The 20,718-nt window shown below is 41.3% G+C and overlaps 1 long non-coding RNA gene across 1 annotated transcript; it reads right to left on the bottom strand.

Annotated features, from left to right (window-relative positions):
* Positions 1-2,523: 2,523 nt before the first annotated feature.
* On the bottom strand, positions 2,524-20,493 carry LOC109311341. Its single transcript, XR_002101482.1, has 4 exons — positions 20,367-20,493; positions 16,701-16,845; positions 10,132-10,216; positions 2,524-3,436 (listed from the first exon to the last, which is right to left on the bottom strand). It is a non-coding gene; the product is annotated as an uncharacterized LOC109311341 (long non-coding RNA).
* Between the last annotated feature and the right edge of the window lie 225 nt (positions 20,494-20,718).

Genomic DNA, 20,718 nt, shown 5'->3' with positions numbered 1-20,718 from the left:
GATCAACTTGTGATCATTGTCACCAAGCTTCCTCAGGTCACTCACTAGATCATCCCTTTTGGCCAGAACCAGATCTAGCACCACCTCACCCTTTCTCAACCCGTGGACTTCTTGAGTCAGATAGAGCTTGTCATTGTAGGTGAGGAAACTGCATGACCACTCAGATTTAGCTGAATGCTCTTCCCATGGGATGTCAGGGTGGCTCAAATCACCCATGCACCGAGAGCGTACAGCCTCTGTTAGTTTCCTAGAGAATTTGTGGTTGAGCTCTTCCTCCTGGTTAGGTCTGTAATAGACTCCCACAGTAATACCCCCTTCACCACGTTCTCCTTGTATTCTAACCCAGAGGGTTTTGAGTTGCCCTCCTTGGTACCAAAATCAACTAGCAGGGAAGCGTACTCCTCCTTGACATAGTTACACTCTCACATCCATCCTCCCAACATGGTTCCTCCGGTACAACGTACATCCATCTATACCTGTGGTCCAGTCATAGGTAGAGTCCCACCAGGTCTCCATTATCCCTATGAGATCATATTTGTTATTGCTTAGCAGAAGGGTCAGTTCTTCCTGTTTGCTCCCCATGCTCCTGGCATTTGTGTAAAGGCAGCTAAGCCTGCCAACAGAAGCCCCATGCTTCTTTGTGTATTTGGGAGAGTCCCATCCTTAGGCAGGGGTAGGAGTAAGCTCAGCTGTATTTACTGACCTGCTGATTATGTGTTTGTCACTTCCTGGACTTGCTTCCTGGTCCATCCATCCCCCAATTTTAGTTTAAAGCAGCATTTCCCAACCTTTTTCACCCTACGGCACACTTACTTAAATAAAAAACCACCGCGGCACACTGGGTGTGGAGCAAGGGTGGGGGGAGAGGGTGGTGCACAGCCAGCCAGACACTGACGGTGGGGGGGGCACCTGGACGCCAATGGGGAGGGGTGGTACACAGTCAGCTGGACGGCATTTGGGGCTGGAGCCATGCTCTCTGCCTGGCTGGAGCCATGCTCCCCATCTGTCTGCGTCCACAGTATGGTCCACAGTATGCGTCCACAGTAGGCAGGGGCATGGCTCCAGCCCAAAATGCCATCCAGCTGACTGATGGTACACCAGTTGGGAAACACTGGTTTAAAGCTCTGTCAAGCAGGTCAACCAAATCAGGTAAAAAAGCTTCTTTCCCGTTGGGGTGAGATAGAGGCCATCTCTTCCCAACAGATCACTGCCTCTGTCCCTGTCCTGCTGGAGAAGGGGGCAGGTAAGTGCCCACCCCTTCCCCTAGTCCCTCACTGTCACACATGCTGGCAGGACTCATTGCGTGGCTCCCTGGGCAGATCGGCCAAGTAGGAGCTGGGGGGAGGGGGCTGACCCTCCTTGGCTCCTCTCAGCTGCCTCCCACAGCTGCTTAGCACCCACCCACTGCAGGCCCCACCTACCTGAACTTGAGAACGCTGAAGTCTTCTGAATCTCATAGAATGAAACCATAGCAATATAATGTATTAAATTGGAATCTTTTAAACTAACTGTGGTGGCTCTTTACAGATAAGACACAGTTCTTTTTCAGTAACGTACAACTTATGCATGAGATTCATACTTTCTAAATAATAAAAAATTTCCATGCTTTGAACAAGTGGACCATGAATTTTATAAATGTAATAAATAGTCTAAGAAACAACACCAGTAAATCCTTAAACAGAAAAATCCTACAACAAGACAACCCTCTCTTTCACATTCTGCAAAAAGGCATCAGCCACAGAAAAAACATGGGACAATATTTTTGGGTGCATGCCTTAGACTAATGATGAAAACATTTTGTCCACTTTAATCTCACATCTTTATAAAATCCCATCATTGAATGGCAGGACTCATCCAACTGCCTCTCCAATTACATCCCAGCTCTTATCTCCCTGCCCTCTCTAAGCATGTTCAGTACACACTCTACAGCTACCTTTCTGGAGTTTCTTTTATCCAGCACTCTCCAATCCAGCTCTTACCACTTAAAAGTTACAATAAAAAAGATTTACCAAAAAATTCCCTACTGACCTCTTTCTGGCCAATACTCAGAAGTAGTACTTCATCCCTCTTCTCCTCAGCTTGTTTGCTGTGTTGGATGATAAATGTGAATTTCCTCCATCAACTACAGAAAATATCTATACACATAGAAGTCATATACAATAGCTAGGAGACTGGGTAAAATTTAAAATCGGATTGACAATTTCGTGCTAACCTTGTGAAGTAGTCATGCATTCAAACACATAAAAAAACCCAAAGAAAATAATCAAATCTGCCGGTCTGTTACATGGATTATTTTAAGAATACTATGCATTTTATACCCAGGGAAGACCATAATTTATGCCAACTTATAGTGAAATTTGTATCAATATGCTTGTAGTGTGTGCCACCTCCAGTAAAATTTTAAAAAGAGAGAAATATGTACAGCATTCAAAAATAAAAGCATCTTTTCCTATAGTATATATTCACTATCCAAAGAAATGTATATACACAAATACAAACACACACATACTCTCTTAAATAAAGTACAATGTCCTTGCCTTATATTTTTATAAGGCATGATGCCACTGTTTCTATCAGTGGTATTTGTCTTAATTTTCTTTTCAGTCTTGTACCTAATTATTCTGATCTTTGACAAAGCATACAAAAGTGTACAGAGGCATAACTCATAAGATTTACACAAAACACAGTGCTCTACCCTATGGGAGATGCCACAGGAGCAAGAGGAAGTGCTGCTGAATCCTGTTGCCACCTGAACACATCAACACTGAATTTGGTGGCACCTCCTCTAACAGTAGTGCCACCTCAACCTCTCCCCAAGTGCTGTCCTGTCCCTTTAACTCAGTACTTGGGGCTCATGACCAACTCGATCACTACTAGTTATGCTACAGGAAGCACAATTTTACCAGCTGAATTGAATGGGCTGACACTTATGTCATTGCAGAGCCTGATTCAAAACAACAGATTTTAATATCTAGTCAGATATCCTCTATATAGAATGATGGCCCTACTTATTACCAGGTATCTAGCCCAACACCTGTGACTGAAATCAGCCATTTAAAATATTGATCTAGTGTTGATTTAAAGACTTGCAAAGGTTTTTGTATGGTCCATATTGATAAATGAGGCTCTGGGTGAATGCTAGCATTTGTCTCCTGAATCACCCTGTAAAACTGGGGACCACATGAATAGTTTAAAAAGGAGCCTCTAAATGTGTATATAAAAAAATTCTAGCCCCATCTGTTCAGGTTGTTTAAACAGATAAATGCATTCACAAACAACAACTTCTGCATGCCTAACCTGATGTATTAAACTTGTGTGTTCTGCTTTTTTGGAAGGCTTAAAAAACTGGTAGAGTCTTCTCTGTAAGTCATCTCTGTTCTGAGCTGATTTAAGGAGACATTAAAACTCCAGAAGAGGTTTCTTGGTTCAAGCCAACCTTGTATTGCCAAGCAAAAAAAACTTATTAAAACAGGATTAAATGTTCTTTAGGAAACGTACTATGTGAACAATGTAATAATTGATCTAATCCTCACAGAAAAATTGCTACAAAAAAGAAAACCAGGTTATAAATTAAGCAAAAACAATTTTACTTCAGTATGAAGAAATGCTGTATTTAATAGACATTTAATGAGATTTAAAACATAAGATTCTTCATTATAAATTGCATAAATTATCAAGCAGGCTGGCAAAATGAATAATTGAACAGACTGTCCAGTGGCATTTTTTTAAAACTCTGTCAACGCTTAAATATTCTCTTGCTATATTTTTTACTCAGCATTTTCTTTGTTTTCCTTTCCAGTCTGTTGCTTATAACTCAGCATTACAGGCCATCTTAGAATCACAGAAAAAAGACTGAGTGATTTAACTGGACAATATTAAAATAGTATTATTTTTTTAGTCTGTGGATTTACTAATTAGGATCAAAGATGTTCAGAGGGTCAGTACTGTATATGACTTATGAATTTAAGTCCTACTTTCAAGATACTTGGAAAGCCTAAGTTTAATATCTATTCTCAGCCAAAACCACTGTTAAAAAGGTGGGGCTTGTGGCTAACTCACTTACAGAGCTTTTAAAATGTCACCCCCAAATTTTAACTAAAATATCAAGATCTGAGAATATAGTCAAGTGATGACTGCCATGAATCCCCTTTTCAGTCAGTGGGCTGATTTCATGGCAGTTATAATCCAGCTACAGTGCCTGGACACCTTCAAAGACCCAGTTAAATTTGCCAAGTTTTGTAGCTTCTTGGCCTATCCCTGTCCCTTTTTGAAGTCACAGTGTATTTATGTATTCATCAAAAGCTAACATGAATAGATATATTTTTCAAATAATTTGCAAAACATTCAAATAACATCAATAAACAATTTCAATAACATCACATTTTGGAACAGAAAAGAGTTGGCATATTTGCAATTTGCAGAAAGGTTCCTGTCAGTCCAGAAGGGTTTCATCATATCTCCTCCTCCAAAATACACACAATCAATGCACATCAGCTACTCAACAAGACTATATATTATCTTTAACTCTGAATGTTCTCTTTGTTTTGCTTGCTAGTTCAAATTTTATTTTCATACTCTGTAATGTGTATAATTTTATATTACTATAATGCAAACTCACTGTGGTGCACAAAATAAACACCAAAAGTAGGTGTTTTAAAGCAGAGTTTCTCAACCTTGTTCTTCCTGAGGCCCCTTCTAGCATGCTATAAAAACTCCATGGTCCACCTGTTGTTGTGGGCCCACTACCACAACTGCCCAGCTCCTCAGCCGTGCTCATATGGCCCAATGTGCAGCAGGTGGGGCTCGGTGGGGGGGAGCCCTGGGGCCTCACTCACCTGAGCAGCAGCAGCAGCACAGAGCCTTGCCCTCCCGCTCGCAGCGCCACTTGCAAGATGGAGGCTGTAGGGCCAAGTGGGGCGGGGCGGGGCGGGCCTGCCCCCACCCCCTCCTCAGGACTCACCTCTGCCCTGGGAGGCCAAGGCAGCTCCTCCCCACACTGGGCCAGCCTGGGTGGACTTCTTGAAACCTGCTTGCATCCCCCCTGGTTGAAAACCACTGTATTAAAGGACACCATATTTTTTATTTTAAATGACCACTGCAGGGCATTAGTACACAGCACTGCAAGAAGAGCCAGAACATTCTCAGAGAGGAGTAATTAAACATTTTGTAAGTCCTTTCCACAACAATTGAATCCACGCAGCTGAAATCCTGCAAAATAGCTGTATTATTCTGCAGATAGCATATGCTGCTCTTTTAGTCGATAGTTATATCCACATATTAGAATTATGCATTATAAGCCTTGACCTTCCTCCAGTAGCAAAACACCCATTAACTTAAAAGGAAGACAGATTGGGCTCAATGTGTAAAATTATCTGTCTTAAAAAACAGATTATAAATTATGCAGGTAACAGCTAATGAAATGTAAACTCATACGAAGAGTTAAATCACTAATGTAAGAAGCATGAAACACATCCAAGCCAATTATATTTACCTGATAAATTTACTGATAGGTTTCAAGCAGACAAAGAGATAATCTATGTATAACACAGTAGGACTGATTATTTTCCCTGTCAAATTTGTCAAGGATATTAGTAAATTTCCCCTTTTATTAGCATAGAATTGCAGAGGGGGCTTGTTTAGTACTGTTGGTGTCACTGGGCATAACCCTAGGTAACTCAGAGGGATGGAAGACCACGAGTGTCGATGAAGCCCCTCTGCTCTAGGCCCAGGCAAGCCAGGCTCCCCCCGCCCCCCTGAACCTTTGTAACCCTTTCTTTGAACTTTTTGTAACCTCCTGTAATACTGGAAAACAGGATGAGTAGCAAGCAAGCTGAAACTCCCTAAAAACTGTTATCTGTGGAATGCAAGAACACTACTCAGAGAGAGAAGGGAGGAGAGAAAGGGGGATGGGGGGGGCCAGCTAGTGGAAAACTACTGCAGAAAGTGACCAGGGTATAAATATACACTGTTGCAGGGCTAGGGGCGCAGGATTTGAGACAATAGTCTCCCTGCGCCTTTTACCTGAGCTCAGATAAACTCTGTCTACTTCTCCCCCCAGTGTGTTTATTGGCGCGACGCACACCGGGCAATGAACCCAATTGTTGCCTCCCTCGGGCACCTTGTGCCGGCAACAGTACTGCAGCAATTGGTTATCACAGCTATTCTTTTGTCATTTATTTTAAATAACTGACACCATGATAGCTCAATTCTGATCTGATTCATGACAAAAGAAGCAGAAGCAGGCCCTAGAAACTATACAAGATACTCAAACCAGTTAGTGGGGGAAAAATCTCCGACATATGACAAACTAAATCACATCTTCAAACTAAATTTAAATTCACATAAACCTATTAGAACACACAACCAAAATCTACTACCAAAAACAAAGACAATCTCAAGCCAGCAGTCATACAAGAAAATGCTTAGTAAATGTTCAGCTGCAGTGGCTTTTAATCACTGCTTCTATCTGCTATTAATTGTTTGTTAAGTTGTGTACTTATACCAGGGGCAGGCAAAATATGGCTGATGGGCTGGATCCAGCCCGCCAGGCAATTCCATCTGGCCCACGGGGCCCCTCTGTAAGCGCTGACCCTTGCTGCCCTTCTTCAAGCCAGCGCCTCCATGCAGGAGGCACAGCTCTGGTTGCTAACCAACACTCCCCCACCTGTCCCAGTCCTGAGCTAGGGGGCACTACAGACAAGAAGCCTCTGTCTGGCAGAAGCTTTTGCCCTGCCAGCCTGTGGCTGATTCCAGCCTCCCTGCCTGCGAGAGTGGGAATTCAGGTAAGGGTCCCACCGGGCCAGGGCAAGGGACTCCCATTGGCTGGGAGTGCAGGGAGCTGCGTGCTATGGAACCAGGGTGGGCTGGCCCTGCATGCTTCAGGAGTGTAGGAGCTGTGTGCTATGGAGCCAGTTAAAGCTGGCTCCGCACACTGCCACCATGTGCAGCTGGGGACTGGGGTGGGAGCGCAGGACCAGCGCGCTTTAGGCCCGAGTGGAACTGGCTTGCATGCTAGATGTGTGGCTGGGGACTCAGGCGGGAGTGCTACTACCACCACCTGCAGCTGGGGACTGGAGTAGGAGTGCAGGGAACTATGCAATATGACCCCTCCACACCCATCCCTCACACACGTCACCCACTATACTCACATCCCACCACATATTTTATCCTCTACACACAATATACAAGCGTAAGGCTGGATTTTGAACTATGATGCAACTGCCTCTAGATATAAGATGCAAATGCACATAAATCAGGACAAAAATGTATTTTTTAAATACAATTAAAATAAGTGATGTTTGATTTTTAATATATGATTTGGTTCTTTTCCGGTTCCAAGATGGGAACTTCCTATCTTCCCAAAAGGAGTACTTCCAGGGCAAGTAGAGGGACTTCCTCTAGCAAAGGTCAGGGGTTAGGTGTGGAACTTCTGGTCCCAAGATGGTGACCAAGAGGTGAGGCACCTGTCTAGGGGCAGGTTACCCTCACAGCCCTTGACTGCTCACCAAAACTCATTAAGCAGCCCTCCAGTCAAAATAATTGCCCGCTCCTGATTTACACTGTTACAGTCTTCACATCCTTCTGCAAAGTATTCTAGCTGATGCACAGATTATAAATAAATAACACAATATTTTCAATATTCAGGAGGTAGAATGTGCTATGAAGATTAAACTCCTGTTAGGGATAGAATGAAGCCATACTAACCTGTGCAACAGGGGGAACCCATTTGCTGCAATATACCTTCAAAGGGAACAAGTGACTCCTTCTGTGGTATTACCAGCACTCTATAACTAGAATGCAATGGGGACACAGTAGCCTGACTTCCTGAGCACCACTTGAGAAGCATGGAGGAAACAGTCTTTTTCCCTGAAGCACAGCTTCTGCAGTTGTGTCTGACACACACAGGTGGTTAAAGAGGCAGGGTGAAGAAAGGCTTAGTTTAGCTTGCCTAGTTCCACTGCCTACCAACATGAGGCCCAGACACAACCCGGTCCCCAATATTTATTTGATATTTTACACCTACAGGGTTAAATAGAGCTAGCATTTTTTATAATCAGTTAAAATATCACTAGAGCAGAGAGAACAAGTACTACACCTCACTTACTCTAGAATTCTTTTCTGTGCAGATTAATTTTCAAAATAAGAACATCTCATAAGAGCCATGCAATCTCCCCAGAATACCTTACCAGATACACATAAATAACATGACTAGGTTTTATATATGTAAGGAAATAAGAAAGCATTTCTTTCCTGTTCTATTTATTCTGACATCTTACTTAATTTAAAGTAAGCCATGTAAATAGAAAGGCTTTGTCAAAAGAGTACAACACTGTGTACCCAATAAAGGTCATTTAAATGATGCTGCTCAACATTAATTCCAGTGAAAAATGAGCTCAAGTTCACGTGTTTAACATATTTAAGCCAGGTTGGTTTCCAATTCTAATACTGATTTCCTTGCAACAAAGACTTTCAGAAAAAATGTTTTGAAAATGCAATGAAGAAATATTCCTTCAGATTTAAAGGCTGTGCAGTTTTTGACAGGTAGGAACTATGCATTTTATGTCTTTGCTTACCTTAGTAATACAGTGACAATTCTCAGTTTATAAATAAGTTGAAAAAGCATTTCTGTGGCAGATTTTAGTGTTGAAGTCAAACAAGTCTATTTTTTAAATAAAGGATCAAGGGAGGAAATTGAGAATGATTTTGTATGCTTTGTTTCTGTTAGTGAACACTCTAGCATCTGAGGAGTTATCTTTCTCCTCGAACTGTAGCCTTCTGCTTTCCATTGTACAACATGGAAGCTTTTGTATAAAGAAGTTCCAAGCTCTCATGATTGGATAGCCTTATGCTGTACTGAAGTAATAGGTGGTAAAGGTTGTACCCTCATCCCAAGGGTCCTCCTTTTTTATTTCACTGTGATTTGAAGTAACTGTGACCACTTTCCTACCTGAGAAAGAATAATGAGAAGATTATAAAGGAGCACTTTAGTCTTCGAGTTATTAGAAGCAGCTTTTATGGATGTTGAACCTCAGCCAACAGCTGTGTCTCATCCTTTTCTGCTCCTGCCCCCCCCAACCACACCCTATACCAGCTGTTTTTCCGCAAAGAATTAAACAAAAAGGAGCCAAGAACTGAGTTATGACTGAGGCAATAAAATGAATCATAGACAGTAGTCAGAGAGAGAGTGTTGATTAGTGACTTGGGGAGTGAAAATTTAGCATTGCAGCTCCTAGACCTGGATAAAAAGAAAGAGAATAGGTTGCTGCTGGCTTTGATCCTGTTGGAAGAATGGGAGGATGATGGGAGCAAGGAAATGATAATCAAAGACAGGAAACAAGTAGTTACTGGGAATAGAACTAAATACTCAAACATCACTTCAAGTCAGGTTTCTCTTGGTTTTACCTTGTAAAGTGTCCTGGGATAACTTGTTGAATGGTATCCCATGGTGAATAATGAACTAATCAATTATCAGTCTCCGTCTTTAATGGAGATTTGGGACAGACTCTATATAAATCAGAAAAAACCATCAGAGAAGGGTTTTGGGAGAAGAACTGAGAGAGACTAAGTAGTTTTAACAAGCAATACTTTTCAAAAGTATAGCAAGATTTGGTCATCATGCATTTTCCTCTGTGTCCCTGGAAGGCATTAAGCCTGTAATATCTTCCATACACAGCCATTAAATATTTCTATATGCCCTGCTGAGTTCCAGATAAAGTGTGGCCCATGAAAACAAGACAGACAAAGCTGGGACTTAAGCTGTCTATAGACCAGCTTGAGTTAGTAACTTATTTTCTTCTAATAAATGCTCCTTAAGGACTGTAATTCTGTGCATATTGACAAGGTCTGGCACAACTTGAAGTTTTGGAGGAGTTCACTAATACCACAGCTCCAGACGCTCAAAAGGTCATAATTCTGGTTCTCATCAAAAACTGTATATGAGATATACAACAGGATCTATTATATACTCATCTAATAAAAATATTATGTTTCCATTGACATGCAAATACCTTTTTACATACTTACAATCAGTAAACATACCCATAGACGGAATCTGTTCCAAATTACATTTATGGTACTGTGAGAAAAACTTCAAGTGCACATTTCTGTTGAATGCTTCACTGCAGTACTTACACACTAGTCTTTTTTTCTCCCATTCTTTTTTGGTCACAGTTCATTGCTACAAAATTCCTGAAGTAAAATGAGTTGTGGCATGAACCTGGAATGTAATCACAGACCTTTATACCTTCAATCTAAAGTTCTCCCAGTAGAGTTAACGCAATGGCATACCTCACATGTTTCAGAGAAAAATTAGTTAGACCTTTTGCCATTATTATTCCCACACTGTTCTAATTTCAGAAATGCACAACAGAGATTTAATGTATATTTAAATAACATTTGTAACATAATTTAATATCTACATGACCACAATCTTTTAGAGTCATGAGAGTAACATTTTCAAAATGCCATATGTGTATACCAAGAATTTATTTAGCACTATTGTTTTCCAGCTATTCATATTCCATGATAGTTGTTTTATTTGTCTCCATACCAGCCTGTTATAGCTCAAAGAAACACAGAATCTGTGGCACTTATAAAAAGAACATCATTCAGTTTCAATGCACATTTCATGGTGCAAGCCATGTATAAGATTTGATACTATGAAAGGCAAACTGCTAAAAAAAAAATTAAGGTTTTTTGCCAGAAAGCTATATGAAGTTACTCACTAAATATGCCATGCAGGAACAATAATTTGGAGCTCAATTTTGCACTGCTCAACAGTCAGGTACAGGTCTTGTGTGCAGAATTAATACACCTTAGAGCAAGAAACCACAAAATTCTTTCTGCCAGTATGTAACCTCCTTCCTCCTCCTACCCCTGCAAATATTTGAGATTGATTTTTCATACATTTGAGCAGAGGCATAACATGACACCTAATCACTGTTGGTACTGATGGAGCAGCATCACTAGCTGTATTGCTGGCAGCACAGTGGCAGAGTCGTTTCTGTTTTTTCACCCTCCCCGCCACACTTTGTTATGCTACTACATTTTAGTCTCCCCTCCATCCTCCGTTTGAGTTACTTGCTTAAAACTATATCTCATTCAACTGAATAAAAAACAAACAACTAAAGCAGGTAACTATGATTTGAAATCTAAAGTCATTAAGGAAAGAGTAAAATAAATTGATATCAATTTGACGATAAACAAAAAGGACCTGGCTCTCCAAGGCGGGACCTGACAGTACGCAGCACTTTTCAAGATACACAGTGTACAAAGAGTAATTACATAAACCACATGCTAACGTATGGTGAAGTCTTTTTCTGAGGGGGCTGAAGATGAACCAAACTGTCACCAGTTTCAGGTTGTCACAGTCTGTGCTAAGAACTCTCAGACAACACAGATCAGGGTTGGATGACAGAGGCTAGGGCCAGAAGTTACACATAAACCTGTTTAAGTGATCAGAAACTGGTTTAAACCTATAACAGAACAGAAGTTCGGTGCACATAAGCTAGTTTCAAAAGGCCAAAACCTGGTTGAATGCAGCGTTGCTGCACTCAGCTACTTGGCTCCCCAAGGTCCCAGGAGTGTGTGTGTGTGGGGGGGAGACGGGACGGGACTCCCCCACAATGAACCCTGATTGAAGGGGAAACTTAGCCCAGTTTGGGCTGAAGGGCTACTCACCTTCCCTGCAGCAACCCAAGCCTGAGACGCCAAGATGCGCGTGGCATTTCCAGCACATTTTAAAAGCATGCTATTCCTGCATGTAGGAGAGCGCACCTCCAAAGACATAATAAAAAAGGCATCTGGGAAGCTGGTAAGTCCCAGACACCAGCAGTGGAGGCAGGACATGCTGCAGGGAGCATCCCTACAGACCCAGCAGAAGCTGCAGAAGATGCTGGGGAAGCTGCATGAGCAGGCACAGGGAGAGCCAGGAGCATCTCCCCGTTGAGCACCAGCAACAGAGCCTGAGGATCCAACTGGTGGGACCCACCTTGGGAGTGAGCCTGCATGGTGCCATGCTGGCCATGTGAGTCCCAGGTGCTGAGTGTCACTATGTCAGAGGCCAGGGTAGCTTTGAGTTATCGTCTGTATTTACTTCGAAGATTTTGACATACACTGAGATAGGGTCAACTCGAGACGAAGTATCCCGGCAGGACCCAAAGAAATTTGGTGGGGAGAGCCAGTAACAACCACCTTTCCCCTTTAAAGGGATACAGTCACAGCAGAATAACTTGGCCAATGCTGTTGGACATCACCCTGGCAGGGGAGAGGGTCAATTTAACCCCTAAGGGGGTATGGATGGAATCCATACTGTGTGACAGCCAAGCTTGGGCCAGTGTTGTGACTGTACTTCAGTTGGCAAGTGGATGGGGTGTAGGGGAGGTAGGGCCCCAAGTCACTTACTATCGCACCTAGCCAACCTGAGGCTGGAAAGATATCCAATCTTCTGAGGAACACCCCATTCCTTTCTTAAATCTATCAAGTCATGGCAGGCAAGTAGGAGGCAGACCCACCTCCAGCACTGAGGCCTCAAGTGCCGGTTACATTCACCTGGCACATGTAGTATCAGACTTCACTGACTGAGGTCAAACCAGTTTATGGAACTTCTGTGCCAGACCCCTTCCTGGTTTAAATTAAATCAGTCCCCCAGAATCGCAGCATGCTCTGCAGCCCTGGGCTTGGCTGTCTGTTCCAACCAAGCAGTGTTGGCCCTGCCCTTCTTCTCCTTAGCCAGAGCACTATCACTGTTTTGTGAACAGCTCTCATGGATTTAGCCATCAAAATGCCACTTAATTAGGAATTAGGTGGGTACAGAGTGACCAATTTTAGGCAAATACTTTTTATTTAATACTACAGAGGGGAAAATGACTTTTCATTATTTCTCTTATCTGCAATATGTCAATGTGTTTCTCTCATGATCATATTTTCTATTTGAGACTAGGGGTGCAAGAAAATCTTTTATTTGAAGCCATCCCCATATGAAAAGAGGAATACTACTTCACATTTGTATCAAAGCTTTCATACAAGGATCTCAAATTGACTTAAACACATTTCTACGACCCTTGACACTATGGAGGCGAAGAACTACTACATCCACTCCAGTGACTGGTAAAAAAAGAGGCTGAGAGGTGCTTATCTGCTTTTGCATTAGAAGTGCAAAGGTTTAAAAGATCCTTCAAAAACTATTACGAAGAGAAGTCAGCATAAAATACACTCTACCATCAGCATACAGAAAAATAATACAAAAGTGCATTAATCATTTGGAAGTGAGGGATTTCTGTTACACTAAGCAAAGAGATAGCAGAAAATAATAGAAAATGTCAACTGAGACATCAAAATAGTATACATGGTATAAGACAACTTGATATTGGGAAGGAAAATAAAAATTGTGAGTATTCCACAACTCTGAAAACTCAGACCCTATATTTTTCAACTTAAATATTCAAAAACTGATGTGTACAAAATTTAGTAGACTTTTTTTAAAAATCAGGCATAAGATTCTTGCCCAATGTCATATCAGTGGTAAGTGTCAGTTAGAAAAGAGCTACATAATTTTAACTTTCAAGAGCTTCCTTAAACCACTAACTCCAATCCACAATTAAATTCAGTAATTCAGAAAAGCAGTGCATAAGAAAGTAGCCTCTAGGTCATGTGACCACATGAAATAGACAGAAGTATGAGGAAGAAGTGACCACAACACCAATGAAAGCCTGAGGTATCCTTTTCAGTTCAGTGAGGATGCATCCTTATTGAAGCAGAAGTTGACGTGTTTGATCTCTTGCCTGGATTCTACCTCATTGTTGAATTGTCACTCAAAACCCAATTCAGACTGACAATGAGTCATCTGGCCAACATTTTATGGAGTTGTATCACCGAGTCATTTGATACATAGACTTAAGAGTCTATCTCATTCTGACACCTTGCAGCTGTCAAGGTGAATTTGGGTCTAATTATCAGTCTCATTTTTCTGAACTTCACTATGTAAAACATTTCTTGGGTACTTTTGTTTCAGCCTGGTCACCCTCATGTAATTAAGGTTGAATTTGCAGAGACAGTAGACAGAAGGAAGGAGTGGCTTGGTATGGTTTTTGATACTTTTTTTACGAATTAAAGATAAAAAACAAAATACCTTCTAGGCATTAATTCTTGAATGGAAAAAAAAAATGAACCACAACAAAAACTTGACAGTAGTTTCATGTTGCAAAGCATTTGGGTTTAAGGTTTGGTCCTCCATAAGTCAGTGGCAAAATTGTTGGTGAGTTCGCTGGAACTATGGTTTAGACTTTCCTATCTATAGGTTACTGACTGTCCTTTTCAAATAGTTTTAGCCATGACTGATGTGGAAGGCATTATATAAAAGTATTTATGCAACTCTATGCTAAATATAAGGACTCCAAACATCTTTCAGAACAATCTAGTTATGCTGTTGTCATTTTCATTCCTGATGGTGTCCTTATAATTGAAAATGTTGATTTTTTAAAATTCTCATTGTCTTTGTCAGAGGTATACTTGGGCACTTCTGTGCAGTAACAGGAGCAGCGCACGGGGCAGCACCAGTGGCTGTACTGCTGGTAGTGGTACTGGTGCCTGGGCCAGAGGTGAAACAAGTGTTATTTTTGTGCCCTGCCATTCCCCAGCTCTGTGTCTGGAGCACATGCACTTTAGCCATGATACTGGTGTTTGTATATAGGATTCTCCATCCTATTTTTGCCACTCATCTGCACATTCCCAGTCTTTTCTCAAGGTCTTCCTGCCCTCTAGTGTTGAAGAGTTACAAAATTTAAAGTTACAGGAACTTTTAAAAGTGAATGTCTTCTTCCTCATTACAATTTCCATCAATTCTACTCCCAATTCTTTTCAAGTTTCTGAAGAAATGGAATCTGGATACATCCGTGCTAGGCTCAGCTTAATACGCTATAATAAAGTTAGAACATAGAAAACAGAATGCACTCTAAGGCTTTATAATGTTTTATGTCCTAAAGATATGTTGTACTCATTTATAATTAGCTACTTATTCATGACATTATTTTAATACCAAAAAAATCAGTTAAAATGGAGTATACTGTCATAAAGCATGCCAGTAATAATAAATGAGCATCAGAGATGAGATGCAATATTCAACACATTTTTTTCAAGCTTCAATGTATTCCTTAAATAAGATTTCTCTGTACTTCTGATAATCTTTTAGAGTTGCATAATTATTTTTGTAATAACATGTGAGACTTTTAAATTACCAGAAATGAATGTGCAGTGGAAAAGGGAAGCTATTTTTCACTCAGTAGTGTACACAGCCTTGATTATCAGGACAAGTTTTACTGACCAGGACACTCAACACCCAGGGAACTGTAATTTTCAGATACAAACAAACAAAAAATAGCTTATTTTGTAAAGAGCTTAGGTCAGTAGTTCTCAGCTGTTCTGGACTCAAGAAACCCTTCACAGGACTTGAGGCAACCCTCCATAATTTTTGTGAATTGAGTGGCACCCAGTTTCACAAACTGATTTATATATTACAGTGCTTATCTCCTTGGAGAGAAGCCTGGTAGTACAGGTAGGTGATCAGCCCCTCTGCTGAACTTGTCCTTATCTGCTTGTCTCCTCACACCTCACAGCTCCCTTGAAAGGATCTGGCAGCACCCTGCCTAAGAATCACAAGTTTAGATAAAGGCCTTGCTCTGAAAGGTAAACCCATTTGCGTCTATCCTAACTAGAATGACTGGTGTTCAATTTCTGAGCTATTTTTATTTTGTGTACCAGTTTCAATAGTATGGACATGAACTTAAGGGCCTGAACTGTTGAAGTTAACTGAAAGACTGTCATGGTCTTTGAGCTTTGAATAAGTCTTTATATTATACAAAGGTTAAATGTTGATTAACTGGCGACCCAGCTCTTTCCATACCAAATTCCAGATTTGGTGTTATTTTTCAAAAGACTATGAAATTAATCAAAATAATTCAGTCAAGCTACCACTTGTTTTATCATTTGCCTATTGAGGCGTCAACTCACTACTTGGATTTAAATACTAGACATTACAAGAAAGTTAATATGGAACATCATCATAGCAGGTTATCCTTCATAGTATAGTCTTCATAGCCACTAAAAAGAGTGCGAATGAATCGTATATATTAAAGGATAAAAATAACAATCTTTTAAAATCACCACACTACTAATTTTAAAAACACCATAATTCTTCATCAAGTGACGAAACCTGTACTTAGATGCAGATTTTTGAATAATAAAAAACTGTTTGATTTTAATTCAGTACAGCTGATATATGAAAGCCTTTCTAGTGCTCTGCCTTTGTCTACAGTAGATATTGACAGAAACAAGTATTGCAAAGACGGAATTTAAAAAGGAGAAAAAATAGATTTGTGCTGCTTGTTTTCCATTTAAAGCATCTTCTGCTTTCAAGATGATCACTTATGCTAATCATTGTAAAACTCTTATTTTAACATGCAGAATGTGGTAACCTACAGTCTGAAAGGCTCACTCCAGAAGCCAATATTTTGGCTATTTCCTGTACCTATTTATAAAAAATTACACAAATTTATACTAAATTATACTAGAATACGTATGTAGCCATAAACTATGTGTGTTCTTATATAAAATGAACATCTGCTAATTTTGAGCTGTGGTGATAAACCAGCACAGTAATGTACGTGAGAGGCAAAGCAATTCTGCAAACAGAGCTATACAGTTACCTTCATTTTCCGCAGATAATAAAAAGCTGCACAGAAGAGATCTGGAAAAATCTTCAGGTAGTGCTATAGTTTTTGAGGCTCCAGTTATCTCTAGGGGACAGTTTCACGTCTGTAGATTTTGTTTACACATGGTCAATAATATTTCCTAAAATGAAACAGACAAAGAGTAAGAACACTTAAATAGCAAGGCAGACATCTCAAATATATTTAAAAAATATTAGGATACATACTAATGACAGAAGCAATATCATTATAGAGATAAAATAAATGACGAGATGTCAAATGTAGACTAGCAGATTTTTTTATGAGTAACAATGCAAACAGTTTTATTTTTTTCAAGGAGATAAGCTACTTAGAAAATTGACCTGCTAGATATGAATTCAACTCAGAATAGCTATAATAAAGATTCACTTGGCCCTACTCTATCTCCACTGATTTTTATTTATTGTGCTCTGCAGTAACATGATGACATTCTTAAAGCCTGTAGATCCAAATACTACTCTTTGGGTGTGTCTACATGAGATGTTTACTGCAGAGTACACTAATTAACTCCACAGTAAATGTTTCACATCTACACGTGCAACCGTAGGAAACTACAGGATTCCTACACTGCAGGAAACTAACTCCGCAGCACAGTAGTACTTGTTTTTCACTCCACAACAGCACATGTGTAGATACTGATGCAACTGGCTGGGGCACGAGGTTGCTTCAGTGCACAGCTGCTTGCTGAACCCCTGGGCCCTCTGCCAGCCAGGGCTGCTCTGAACTAGCTCAATGTGCTGCAGTCCCAGCCACACATTCAAATGGGGTGAATGGGAGCAATTAACTCCAGTGTGATATGCACCAGAGTTTATTGCTATATGCTAATATAATAGCACGTATAGATATGCCCCTTTAGAATGAAACTCACCCAATGGAAGCCCCACATAAAACCCTTCACAGCGCAGAGGTAGTGTGGTAACTATAACATGGGTAGAGTTATTAGGAAATACAAGTAGTAAATAATAATCAGGATAGGAAAGGATGATGCGTTCTGGGGCCTTTTATTGACAGACAAAGGCTGGAATAGCAGCTGTGAAAAGGCCTTACAAATACAGGTCCTGTTTCTACTAAAACAATAACTGGCACATGAATTGCACCAGAGAGCTCAGTAAAGTGCATTGCAAATTAAACTGCTAAAACATAAAGCAGCTCAAAGATTTTAACATGCACTGGTATGTGAATGGCATTACAAACACCTACTGCTTTACTCCTGAAAGAACTGGGAGTTGGGTTGCTCCTGCTGAAGTCTGACAAGAACACAACAAAAATATAAGACAAGTCCATTTTGAAGAACTCAATTTGATCTGGGTCACTCAATCTTTGAAAGTTAAGACAGTAAGTCTTTACATTTCCTGAGGCTCTGTTTCCCACAGATGTGCAAAAATATGAACAGTTGGATGCCCTTCTAATTAAACTAAAGGGTGATTTAAAACAATCTTCACTACAAATTACAAATTTTGTTGTAGGCTAATCTAAAATCTCTAATCATCAGGAAATTCAGTCCATGAAACAACAGGGAGGCAACATAATTTTCTTGTTCAGGAAAGCTTGTAAATGCTCTCTCTTCATAAAATTCCTGTAATACATCCAGAGGCAGCATAAGAACTGTCAATGGATTATTAGCAGCTGGTCGAGATCCTTCTAGTGCAGCACACTCTTTTTAATTCTAGGTCTAAAAGTAATGACTGAAACTGCGTGTAAAGAACGCCATGGTTTGCATAACAGAGATCATGAAAAGAATGCAGTACAACCACAAGCAGCACCAGAACTCTGACTTAATCCCAGAACTCAGAAAGCAGTAAAACAGAAGAATATTCTGGAGGCTGATAAGAAGGCATTTAGGCCCTGCTTGGCTGAGATGTTCTTGGCCGAGATGCTGCTCCAACTTGGTGTACAGTGATTTCAAAATGGGGCCACACATGAAACAGATCTTGCAGCCAGGTCTTTTCGCAGAGGCACAGGGTAGAATCTGGCTACCCTGAGTTTGGCAGCCAGCTCATAGGAATCATGAAAAGAAATAAAACTATTTTATTTTTCATCCATGTACCACAACAGACAAATCTTCCTCAAATAGAAGTAATTTTACAGGGGTTCAAGTTTAAATCATTATGGGGAGCCCTCTAAAATACTTAATCTTATACTTTCTTAAGATGACTTGCAGTTCACACAACCTGTGCATAACACCAGGTAAGTGATGTGGCTGTATGTTTCTTTCCTTTTCATACACTTGCAGTATCATGGACTCTTTGAGATTTGGAAGCAAACTACCATACTTGTGAGTTTCAGTGGCTGGTTCATCAAAAAAACCATTTAGGTACGAGAGCTAAACAAGGTTTTAAAGATGTAGTCAGAGGTAAGTAACATACTGCAGTGTATTCATCAAATTGAACTTAAACCCCAGAAGATATAAAGAATGCATTTTCCTTAGAAAAGAAGTTATCAACCATTAGAGTCAGGGGATGAATCCTTTCAAGGGGGACACAGCTTCTTCCCAATAAAACATATCTGGCTGAGATGGATTTGATAGTTTACAAAGAGAATAAAATCCAGTAGGAAAGCCCTATTTAGACTAGGTGCTTAATGTCCTAATATCACAGCTTATTCCCAGGACAGTGATTCTCAACCAGGGTAGCTGCAAGGTCCTTTGGAGATTGTGGCAGTGTAAGGAGGTAAGGTGTGAGGAAATACACAGATAAGCACAGGCTCATTTCCTCTGCCAGGAGGTAAAAACTGTAATAAATTAATTTTTTGAATGGGGCACTGCTCAATTCACAAAAGTTATGGAGAGGTGCCTTGAGTCTATTATGGGGTCTATCGCGGAGTCCATAAAAGGTTAAGAACCACTGTCCAACTACGTGCTGTACTTATCTCTTGTGAAATGCTTTGTACCTTCAATTCTCCCTGACTTCAGCAGCAGCTAAATGGGCTTATAAGCTCACAGAATGGGACCCCGTTACAAAACTCCAGGACAATGCCCTAGAGCTGCTTCCCAAGTCCTCAATCCTGAGAGTCCCACAGAAACAGGACAACTCATGCGTGGAAGTGCTTGTCTGAGAAGGACATAACCATAAAAACCAAAATCAGAACTATGCTGGGCATTTGAGGGCTGGCAGCAATCCTAGGCAGAGACCTAATTTGGATGGAACACCGCAAATTAAACACACATATACACACACACACATATACGTATATGCACACATACATATATATACACACACACCTTTTTTTTTTTTTTTAAAAGAAAATGTTTTGTTCCAAGTCAAATCTGCCAAATCAATTCCAAATCCGTGAGTCATTTGAGGACTAACCGTGGCCCGACGACTGGCAAAAAACCACCGCAAATATTTTGCTGGAGGAGCAGAACTGGCTCAGCAGACAGGCAGCTGGGCTGGTGCTGCAAAAAGCAGCGACCACTTGTTCCCAGCCAAAGCTGAAGGGCCAGAAAACAGGAATATCTCTCTTCTCCACACCAAAACAGTGCTGCGTTTCTTTTTTTAGCAAGAACCGTAACCTTTCCAGGCGTGCCCCCTTTCCTTTCAGAGGAAAGCAGTGCTGGAATCGGACCTCACAGCGTCTGCTCTAGCTCGAGGCGGAATTGCCCCTGACCAAACGAGCCCGGCTAACCTGCTCCCTTGCTCTCCCCCTCACCCCGCTGCTATCTCTCCACGCTCCCTACTGCTTCAGTCGCCGCTTAGCAGCTCCCCCTGGCTCGCAAAGCCGCTTTTTCCCGCCCCCCTCCCTGCAGCTCCGCTTCCCCCGAGCCCTCAGCCCAGCTCCCTCAGAACGCTGCGCAGCGCAGCGCGGGGCGGGGCGGGGCGGGGGCTGGAGACGCAGCCCCTCCGGGCGGGCGGGAGGCGGCCCACGTGGCTCACTCCTTCCTTCCTCCCTCGTCCGCCGGTGCCGCCCCGCGCCGCTCGCTGGCCCTTCAGGCTGCGGAGTCGGGGCAGCCCCATGCTGCCCAGGAGGTGGGAAGGTA

Source organism: Crocodylus porosus, unplaced genomic scaffold, assembly GCF_001723895.1.
Source record: "Crocodylus porosus isolate Cpor-Errol unplaced genomic scaffold, CroPor_comp1, whole genome shotgun sequence".
Classification (NCBI taxonomy): domain Eukaryota; kingdom Metazoa; phylum Chordata; order Crocodylia; family Crocodylidae; genus Crocodylus; species Crocodylus porosus.
Note: the sequence above shows the minus strand (reverse complement) of the source record. Positions and strands in the feature narration are given on the sequence as shown.